Source organism: Myotis myotis, unplaced genomic scaffold (genome assembly GCF_014108235.1).
Source record: "Myotis myotis isolate mMyoMyo1 unplaced genomic scaffold, mMyoMyo1.p scaffold_m19_p_3, whole genome shotgun sequence".
Lineage (NCBI taxonomy): Eukaryota > Metazoa > Chordata > Mammalia > Chiroptera > Vespertilionidae > Myotis > Myotis myotis.
Genome location: NW_023416335.1, coordinates 66,465,819 through 66,475,608, shown reverse-complemented (window position 1 = coordinate 66,475,608; position 9,790 = coordinate 66,465,819). Strand labels below are relative to the sequence as shown.

At 45.1% G+C, this 9,790-nt stretch overlaps 2 pseudogenes; both read right to left on the bottom strand.

The window, feature by feature from the left end:
- Positions 1-2,242: 2,242 nt before the first annotated feature.
- LOC118649862 lies at positions 2,243-2,498 on the bottom strand (annotated as a pseudogene).
- A 291-nt stretch (positions 2,499-2,789) lies between these two features.
- LOC118650430 lies at positions 2,790-3,000 on the bottom strand (annotated as a pseudogene).
- Between the last annotated feature and the right edge of the window lie 6,790 nt (positions 3,001-9,790).

The window sequence follows — 9,790 nt, the reverse complement described above, 5'->3', positions numbered from 1 at the left end:
CCACTGAGTCTCCTATCTACCTAATCCAGGACTTCTGTGAGAATCAAATGAGATGAGGCACAGGAAAATACTTCACAGACATTTGGTTACAGTGGAAATATTTCCATCTGGCTATAAAGCAAATCATGTTCCAGGGCTGAAGAACTGCAAGGAGGCTAGTCGCTAGGGAGAGGAAGCAGGGCATTGCTACGTGACATCATGACCCAGATGGACACTTAGCATACTAGCCTTTTATAGATATAGACTAGTGGCCCGGTGCACAAAATTCATGCATGGTGGGGGGTTCCCTCAGCTCAGCCTGCACCCTCCCCAATCAGGGACCCCTTGAGGGATGTCCAATTGGCAGTTGGACATCCCTCTTGCAATCAGGAATTGCTGGCTCCTACCGCTCAATTGCCTACCTACCTGATGCCCCTAACTGCTTTCCCCTGCCAGCCTGATCACCCCTATCGCCTCTGCCTTGGACCCACTACCATGGCTTTGTCTGAAAGGATGTCTGGAAAGTTGTCAGGTCTAATTAGCATATTACCCTTTTATTAGTATAGATTGGTTTCAGAGGGGGAGGGAGATAGAAACATCAATGATGAGAGAGAATCATTGATTGTATTCCTCCTGCATGCCCCACACTGGGGATCAAGCCCACAACCCAGGCATGTGCCCTGACTGGAAATTGAACTCCAGGCCCTTCAGTCCTCAGGTGGAGGCTCTATCCACTGAGCAACACTGGCCAGGGCTACACTTTCCCTTTCCACTGGGACGTATTCTGTCTGCTGGAGCTGAAACACTGAAGCTGTCTCACTGGGGCAGAGTGGGGTGCACTGGGCAGCTCAGGGAAGAGTGAGTGCACTGGGTTGGAGCATGTGGAGCCCCCTGAAAGCTGGAGAGGGGCCTCGTTTAACAGCTGCACTGTTTCATGGCTGTGTGGCCTCGCAGTTGAGCAACCACCCTATTGGGCTGTGCCACAGTCAGCGAGAGTTTACACAACTGAGCTGTCTGCACGGATAGCTTCCTCCTCACCACACCCCCAAGCTGGGGGTTCTTCTTAGGGTTGAAGTGACACCAACCACCCTTGGTTGGTAGCCCAATCGGCCACTTTGGAAAGAGAAGTGGGGAATTCTGATTTTATGTGAACGCTCCAATTTCTTAAGTTGGCAACAAATGCAAACTTCAGATGTTTGGGCCAAACCAGAGAGGCAGTCAGGCCTGGCATCCAGGCCACTGGGCAGCACTGGGCTTAGCCCAGCTGTAAAGGGACCCTAGGTGTCTGGGCAGGTGAAGGGGTTGAGGGTGCACTTGGGTAATTCCAATGTCATCCCACTTGGTTTTGTTGTGTGTATTTTTCCCACTGATCACAATTTATTATAATCTGTTAGCAGCATAGATGGATATTAGTTACCAGAACTATGTCTTCATAGAAGTGGACAGTATGTGGCCATTCTATGGGGAACTGTGTGCACTTAATCAACAACATGATCTTTCAGTTTCTTTTTTGTTGTTGTTGTTAATGAAAATAAGCTTTATTACATCAAGTAATAATTACATACAAAGATGCAAACACTATTTGTCACTTTCTCCCAGATGTTTGGATCCACTAATGGGCAAGTCAGAACTGAAATCTACATACATCCTTAGGGGAAATTTCAGGGGTCCTTGTCAGGTGAGGTTCAAGGTTGAGGTTCAATAAGTTGCTCTTTCTTCTGTATTTATAACTTGCGCATTTTAAAGATCGACTTCAAAGTACTAATAGTCATGCAAATGCTTAAGCAAAAAAAAAAAAAAATGTTACATTGAGCAGAATTTATACTGTGTGGTGAACGGGCACTGGCTACTAAAGCACTGCCTCGGGACTTGCTGAAACAAACCCTCAGAGTTGGATCAGCTCAGAAGAGAAACAAAGAACATTGTGAGTAACAGAAACGTATCCAGAAGAGAAACACGGTATCTGGGAGGCCAACTACAGTTTGCTGTGATAGGTAACTGACATGCATCATGTAAATCAATGCTTTAAAAAAACACACACAAAGTGCCCTGGGTAGTTTCTAACAATATGCAAACCTAATGACTGCAAAAATCTCTTCTCCATCTCAGCAATGGGAGGTTTGGAGCCTGACGAACCATGGGAGGGGCACGGGGAGGAGAAACCAAGCTGTTATCATTTGAAACCAAGTTTCATCTGAAGGGGGGGTGGGGCATGAGCTGTCACTTCTTGGAAGAGGGAAAGCCTTTCACAATGACTCAGAGACTAGGACCTGGCCGCCTGCTCTGTCTCTGCCAAGCACTCCCGAACCAGCCCTCTTGTGTGGATGATGCCTCGGTTCAGTCTCTCCATCGCGCTCTTGCTGCCTGTGTACATGGTCAGATCTTCTTCCCCAGCTCTTCCATGATGGCCAGCAGCTCAACATATTTGCTCTGGGGCACCTGGCTATTCCCTGCGTGTAGCCTAGAGATGGTGGTCCGTAGTCACCTATCAGCTGGCAGTACTGGGAGGACGTTGCCATGCTGGTGGAAGGCCGGTGGACTCCCAGCAGTGTTGAGGGAGGTGGCGGGCATGTGCGCGGTCAAGTTCAGTTTGTAAGACGTCCACCTGGGCGTGTGCACGCCGAGCTCCTGTGCACCTTTTCTTGTTGACAGCTCAGGTAGCACCAGCAAATATGGCTGTCCCTCACCCTGACACCCGGCAGGATCATGACCTTTCAGTTTCTTGATGCTCTGCTTGTGCCACTCAATTTGTTTCTGCAGAAGCTCAATCTCCTTTTTATGATGAGTGATCTCTTCTTCATATTGTTTCTTTAAGGCTGCCAGCTATTCTTTAGTCCCTCTTGGAAGTATAATTCCTCTTCCGCCTTCTCTTTTTTTTGTGAAAGTCCCACCGGCTTCCATGATCGTGCAGGTCTCGGAGCTGAAATTAGCTGAATGTTAGCAGCCAAAGCCTCCGGCTTGCATGGTCCTCACTCCCCACACTCCAAGCCACAGCCATGCTGCCAACACAGAGACTGCCATGGTTGTCAGTGCTGTGCAGCTCCAGACCACCCCACTTAGCCACTTAGTTTTAAACACCAACCGGCCTTGGACAGGCCTTAGAGGTCTTTTTACCTTCTGTCTGCTCACATTCAAGTGCCAGCAGAGCTGGTCCGTTGGTGCCTGGCTTGTCCTCTTCACATTCAACCTGAAGGACTACTAAGGGAGCCAGTCCAAGGGAGGGGAAGAGGCCTCACTCAGTGCCTGAGGCCAAGTTCCAGGAGGCCAGCAGCGCTGTCAGGATCCTGCCGGCAGCACTGGTCTATTGGTGCCTGGCCTGTCCTCTTGAGATTGACCATGCAGGACTACAAAGGAAGCCAGTCCCCAGTTCCGCCCTGCTTCCAGTGCTGCCTGCACAAAAGCCTCCTGTTCCTCTTGTTCGGTTGTGACCCATTATGGGATCCCAGCCTAATTAGCATCTCTCTCTTTCTCTCTCTCTCTCTCTCTCTCTCTCTCTCTCTCTCTCTCTCTCTATATATATATATATATATATATATATATATATGAAGTCTGCTGCTTCCAGTGCTGCCTGCACAAAAGCCTCCTGTTCCTCTTGTTCGGTTGTGACCCATTATGGGATCCCAGCCTAATTAGCATCTCTCTCTTTCTCTCTCTCTCTCTCTCTCTCTCTCTCTCTCTCTCTCTCTCTATATATATATATATATATATATATATATGAAGTCTGTTGCATGAAGGAAGGCACAATAGGCTTTCCTTTCTCTGGCTGCTGGCACCAGTTTTCCACCGGCACCCGGGACCCAGGCCTTTGGTGCGGCCGCAGCGAGGGTTGTCTTCTCTGCTGCAGCCACAGCAGAGAAGCCAAGCCTCTTCAATCTTCAGCCTTCAGTCTTCAGTCTTCAGTCTTTAGTCTTTAGTCTTCAGTCTTCGCTCCATGCCTGCATATGCAAATTAACCACCATCTTTTTTGGGTTAATTTGCATAGTCACTCTGATTGGCTGGTGGGCATAGCAGAGTGACATCAATTTGTATGTTTCTCTTTTATTAATATACTAGAGGCCCGGTGCACAAAAATTTGTGCACTCGGGGGGGAAGGGGGTATCCCTCAGCCCGGCCTGTGCCCTCTCACAGTCTGAGACCCCTTGGGAGATAAAGCCCTGCTGGCTTAGGCCTGCTCCCAGGTGGCAGAGGGCAGGCCCAGTCCCTAGGTGCAGCCCCTGGTCGTGCTCAGAGCAGGGCCGATTGGGGAGTTGGGGAGCCGCCCCCTGTCATGCACAGAGCAGGGCGGATTGGGAGGTTGCAATGCCACCCTCAGTCACTCTCAGGGTAGGGCCGATTGGGGGTTGGGGCACCGCCCCCTGTCACACTCAAGGCAGGGTCGATGGGCAGGTTGTGGCGCCACCCCCTGTTATGCAGAGAGCAGGGCCCATCAGGGGGGTTGGGGAGCTCACCCCTGTCACGCACAGAGCAGGGCCCATCAGGGGGTTGAGGAGCTCCCCCCTGTCACTCACAGAGTAGGGCCGATAGGAGAGTTGGGGCGCCGCCCTCTATCACCCACAGAGCAGGGCCGATCGGGGGTTGGGGCGCCACCACTGTCACACTCAGGGCAGAGCTGATGGGGAGGTTATGGCTCTACCCCATCACACACAGAGCAGGGCCAGTGAGGGGTGGGGGCGTTGGGGTGCTGCACCCTGTCACACACAGAGCAGGGCTGATCAGGGGGTTGGGGCACCGCACCCAGTCACACACAGAGCCGCAGGGCGATCAGGGGGTTGGGGAGCTCCCCCATATCAGGCACAGAGCAGGGCTGATTAGGAGGTCGGGGTGTCTTCCCCTGTCAAGAACAGAGCAGGGCGGATAGGGAGGTTGTGGCCCTGCCCCCTGTCACACACAGAGCCGCAGGGCGATCAGGGGGTTTGGGCGCTGCCCCCTGTCACGCTGATCCCAGTGCCGGGAGGCCTCGCGGCTCTGCTGATCCCGGTGCTGGGAGGCATATTACCCTTTTACTATATAGGATAGAGGCCTGGTGCATGGGTGGGGCTGGCTGGTTTGCCCTGAAGGGTGTCCTGGATCAGGGTGGGGGTCTCCACTGGGGTGCCTGGCCAGCCTGGGTGAGGGGATGATGGCTGTTTGCAGCTGGTCACACCCCCTTCAGGGTGGGGGTCCCCACTGGGGTGCCTGGCCAGCCTGGGTGAGGGGCTGAGGGCTGTTTTCAGGCTGACAGGTGACTGAAGCTCCCAACTGCTCTGCTCCTTTTTTTCTTTTTCTTTTTTATTCTGGGCCAGCTTTAGCTCTGGCTCCAGCTCTGAGGCCTCTGCTGCTGAAAGCAGGTATCTGGTTTGTTTGGGTTCTATAATTGAAACAATGTATAACTCCAACTCTGAGATCCCGGGCCGGCTGAAAGCAGGTATCTGGTTTGTTTGCGCTCTATAATTGAAAGAATGTATAACTCCAACTCTGAGATCCCGGAGGCTGAAAGCAGGTTTCTGGGGTTTTGTTTACTTTAGCTTCCATATTTGTTACAATGTTTCAAACTGCAAGCTCAGAGACCGGCAAAGCAGGAGGGGAACGTTGGAGTCCTCTGTCACTGAAGCAAGCAAGCCCCATGTTATCTTGAAGCTGCCTCGCTGCCAGCCGCCATCTTGGCTGGCAGTTAATTTGCATATCACCCTGATTAGCCAATGGGAAGGGTAGCGGTCGTAGGCTAATTACCATGTTTCTCTTTTATTAGATAGGATATATATATATATATATATATATATATATATATATATATATATATACACATATATATATTATAGTATCTCTCTAATGTCATTTTATGTTAAAACTAGAGGCCTGGTTCACAAATTCATACACAGCTGTGGTCCCTCAGGGTGACCTGTGGGGATCTGGCCAGAACCTGCAGCCCAGCATCTCTTGCAGTTCCTACCTGCCACTCCTGCTCATGCTGGCCCCACTCTGCCTTCTGCGGTCTGTTGCCCAATCAGTCCTGATTGGGAGAGGCTCATGCCGCCACAGCAGCACTCACCAGCCATGAACCCTGCCTCCGGTGCCCTCCTGAGGGGAGTGGCCGAAACTGGCTCTCTGACATCCCCTGAGGGTTCCTGGGTTGTAAAAGGGCGCATGACAGGCCGAAGGACCCCACCAGTGCACAATAGGGGCCAGGGAGTGACCATGGGAGGGATCCAGGGCATGCCCGGCCCTGTCTTTATTTGCACTGATTACTTGATCTGAATTGTTCTTTATCTTGCCCCACTTTTGAAATCTTTTTAGTCCTTCAAAACCTACTTCAAATATAATTGCTTATGTAGAGAACTTTTTTTGGTGCCTTTAGTCAAATATATTTCCCACCTTGTGTTTTCATAGTATGTTATAGCACATTAAATATAGTACTCAACCCAGTTTGCCTTGTACTTTAAATATATGAGCAATATTCTAATAACAAATTTTAATAATGAAATTAACACAATGAGTAGTTCTTAATATATTCAAAGCACATGAAGAAAATAAGATGTCTCCAGAATTACTTGCTGGTAAAACAGACTTAAGAGATATATGCAAAATATATATCAATGGGAAACTCAGAGCTGGGTTTAGAGTTTGCACAGTGTCAGAAAGTATGGAAATTAAATGATGGTTGAAACCATTTCTGATAAACTCATAGGAGAAGGTTTTACCAATATATTAAAAATATTACAGCCCCACTGGTGAGGAAATTTCTGTAGTACAATGGGTACATTTGACTATTATAGATATTAAATATTTGTCTCATACAGTTTTGAAAGTGTATGTACAGCAAACACACTTTTGATTGTGACTTGCCTTCCTACAGAGGTTTCTTAGACAGAAATATATTTATCATGTCACTACTAAATATTGTAGTCTGTGTGGCAAGAATATTTTATAAGAAGAAATCCATTGACATTCTGCTTGTACATCAGATTCATAAATTTTGTTAATAACATATTTTTGGATCTATACAAGGCTAGAAATAGGTGCATGCATCACAACAAACCTATAGTGATTATTCATGGGGGTATATTGATAGAATTTAAACACTGCAGAGAGTTGTGAGATTCACATGTGAGAATTTGAAAATATTTAAAATTTCTGTATCTTTTTTTACATTTTTAAAAAAACCCTCACCTGAGAATTTTTTTCATTGACTTCTAGAGAAAGTGGAAGGGAGGGAGTAGGGAAGGGGAGAGAGAGAGAGAGAGAGAGAGAGAGAGAGAGAGAGAGAGAGAGAGAGAGAGAGAGAGAGAGAGAGAGATGAGAGAAACACATGGATTGGTTGCCTCCTGTATGCACCCTTAGTGGTGCTGGGGAACCCGCAACTGCAGTATGTGTCCTTGAACAGGAATAGAACCTGTGATCCTTCAGTCCACAGTCCAACGCTTCAATCACTGAGCCAAACCAGCCAGGGCAAACTTTCTATATCTTCTAATACAATTAGTTTGATATTCTTCTTTATTGTAATTTTTAACATATTAGAGTGATGTTTGTAACCCAGTACTTGCTTAACACAATCTTGGTCTATAGTCTTTCAATAAATGTTTATTGAGCTTAATCTGTGAGTCTGATGTGCTGTGTTATTGTCATTTTTAACCCAGTCCTTGATTGCTGAGACATTCACTAATTTATTCATTTAAAATGTGTTGTGTGCCTTCCCTGAATTAGATAAGCCTTTATGAGCACATCATTTCTAAATATCCTTACTGCTTCTCAGAAGCAGGTCAGTTTACCTGATAATCCATCTATAATATTTAGTTTTATTTGATGAATCAGAAACTGTTTTTATCTCCAAAGTCCTTTTTATGTATTACTAATAAAGAGACTAACTTGTATTTATATACATGGCCACACAACTAATGACGATATTTCTTAGCCTGATTTCAACAGCATGGAACCATGTGATTATATCCAGGTTAATGGGATTTTCCAGGAAGCGATGAGTTTAACTTCTATGCCACACCATTAAAGAGAAGGAGCATGTCATTCAATGTCTCTTCTATCTTCTCTTATGGTTAAAATAATAGACATGGTAAATAGGACTTTGGTCTTTCTTTAACTATGAAATGGGAGCAATGTGTTTAGGGCCTCAGATTAACAAGGTAGAAGAATTGTGGATCACTGAAATAATCAAACCATTGCCATTTCAGGAATGATCTATTAATTAACATGTGTTAGTTACTGCTTTTTGGTCTTTGAAATATCACCTTATCCAGAACACTAATAACTAAAACTGGATTTTACTTTGACTTTATAATAGCATTTTGTAAAACTTTGCCTACAAACTCTGCTGCTGTAATGTAGACAAAGGAGAAAGAATTGTATACTGTTGGGCAAAGAGATGGCATTGCTTAAGATCTCTTTCTGGTTCTACACTTCCCTCTCTCAGCCTGCTCTCAGTCTCCCATCTCTGATACACCATCTCTCAATATACCAGTCGTTTATCCCTTGTTTCCCCAATGCAGAGCAGAAATCTTAGGCAGAGACAAAATAAACTTTTCTGAAAAATACGTTATGAAGATGTAAACAGCATTATAAAATAAAATAGTTTAAAAACAAGTGCATTGATTAAATAGGTATATTAAGTGACTTGTCTTTTCACAAATTAGTTCTTGTATTTGTTTTTCAAGAAATCAAACTTATTTCTTTCCCTATGCATTCCTTAGTATTCCTTGCAACTAAACTTGCAAAAGTTTCCCAATTGTAGTTGAAGGACCTGGCCTTGGCTACCTTGCTTTATCGGTTACTTAATAAACATTGCATTGTTTTTGCCTATAAAGTATTCCATATCCATTCTTCAGGTAACAAATTATTTTTAAGTGGCAGACTTGTATTCTTATTGAATCTCCAAATCACCACATCACCATCATAGACATTTCTTGCTAGTCTCTACATGACTACCCAGAGTACTGCATTTTACTAGTACTTAGTCACAGCAATTTGATCAGTGTTGAATACACCGTCAAAAAAAAAAAAAATTCAGATCAGGTTATTATTATCAGAAAAGGTTGGTCCCAATATAAAAAGATAAAGGTATTTGTAGCCCTTATAATAAAACTGTTTTCAATATCTAACAAATATTCAAGAGTCTTTATGCATCAAGTAATATGTATCATAATTCATGAAGAAAAAATTACTAAAGTATAAAAAACTACTAATAAGTATCTTACTATAATTAACCCCTCCAACCCTCCAAGGAAATGAAAATCAAGTAGATAAACAGTGAGACAATTAAACATTCATAACAAATGTACTATCCTGGTGGAGAATTACACTGAAAATACAGTAAGCTTATGCATATTTGGGATGAAGGAGTATATGAAAAATCTTGTACCTTTCCCTTAATTTTGTTGTGAATCTGAAACTTCTCTAAGAAAATTGTTTTAATTAATAAAAATACATGCACATACCCTAGCCAGTTTGGCTCAGTGGATGGAGTGTCGGCCTGTGGACTGAAGGGTCCCAGGTTTAATTCTGGTCAAGGGCACATGCACTGGGTGTGGGCTCGATCCCCAGTTGGGGGCCTTTAGGAGGCAGCCAATTGGTGATTCTCTCTCATCATTGATGTTCCTATCTTTCTCTCTCCTTCTCCCATCTGAAATCAATAAAAAAAAATATATATATTTTTAAAAATTACATGCACAAATGATCACTCACCCCCTCTTTAACTACCCAAATAATATACTGATAATTCCACATAGTTTTCCTTCTCAAGAAGGCAGCCAAAAATCTAGAGCTGCCAGGGATAAATTAATAAGAGAGAAAAATAGAAGTTGGCGATACTTAAGTTTTAGCATGA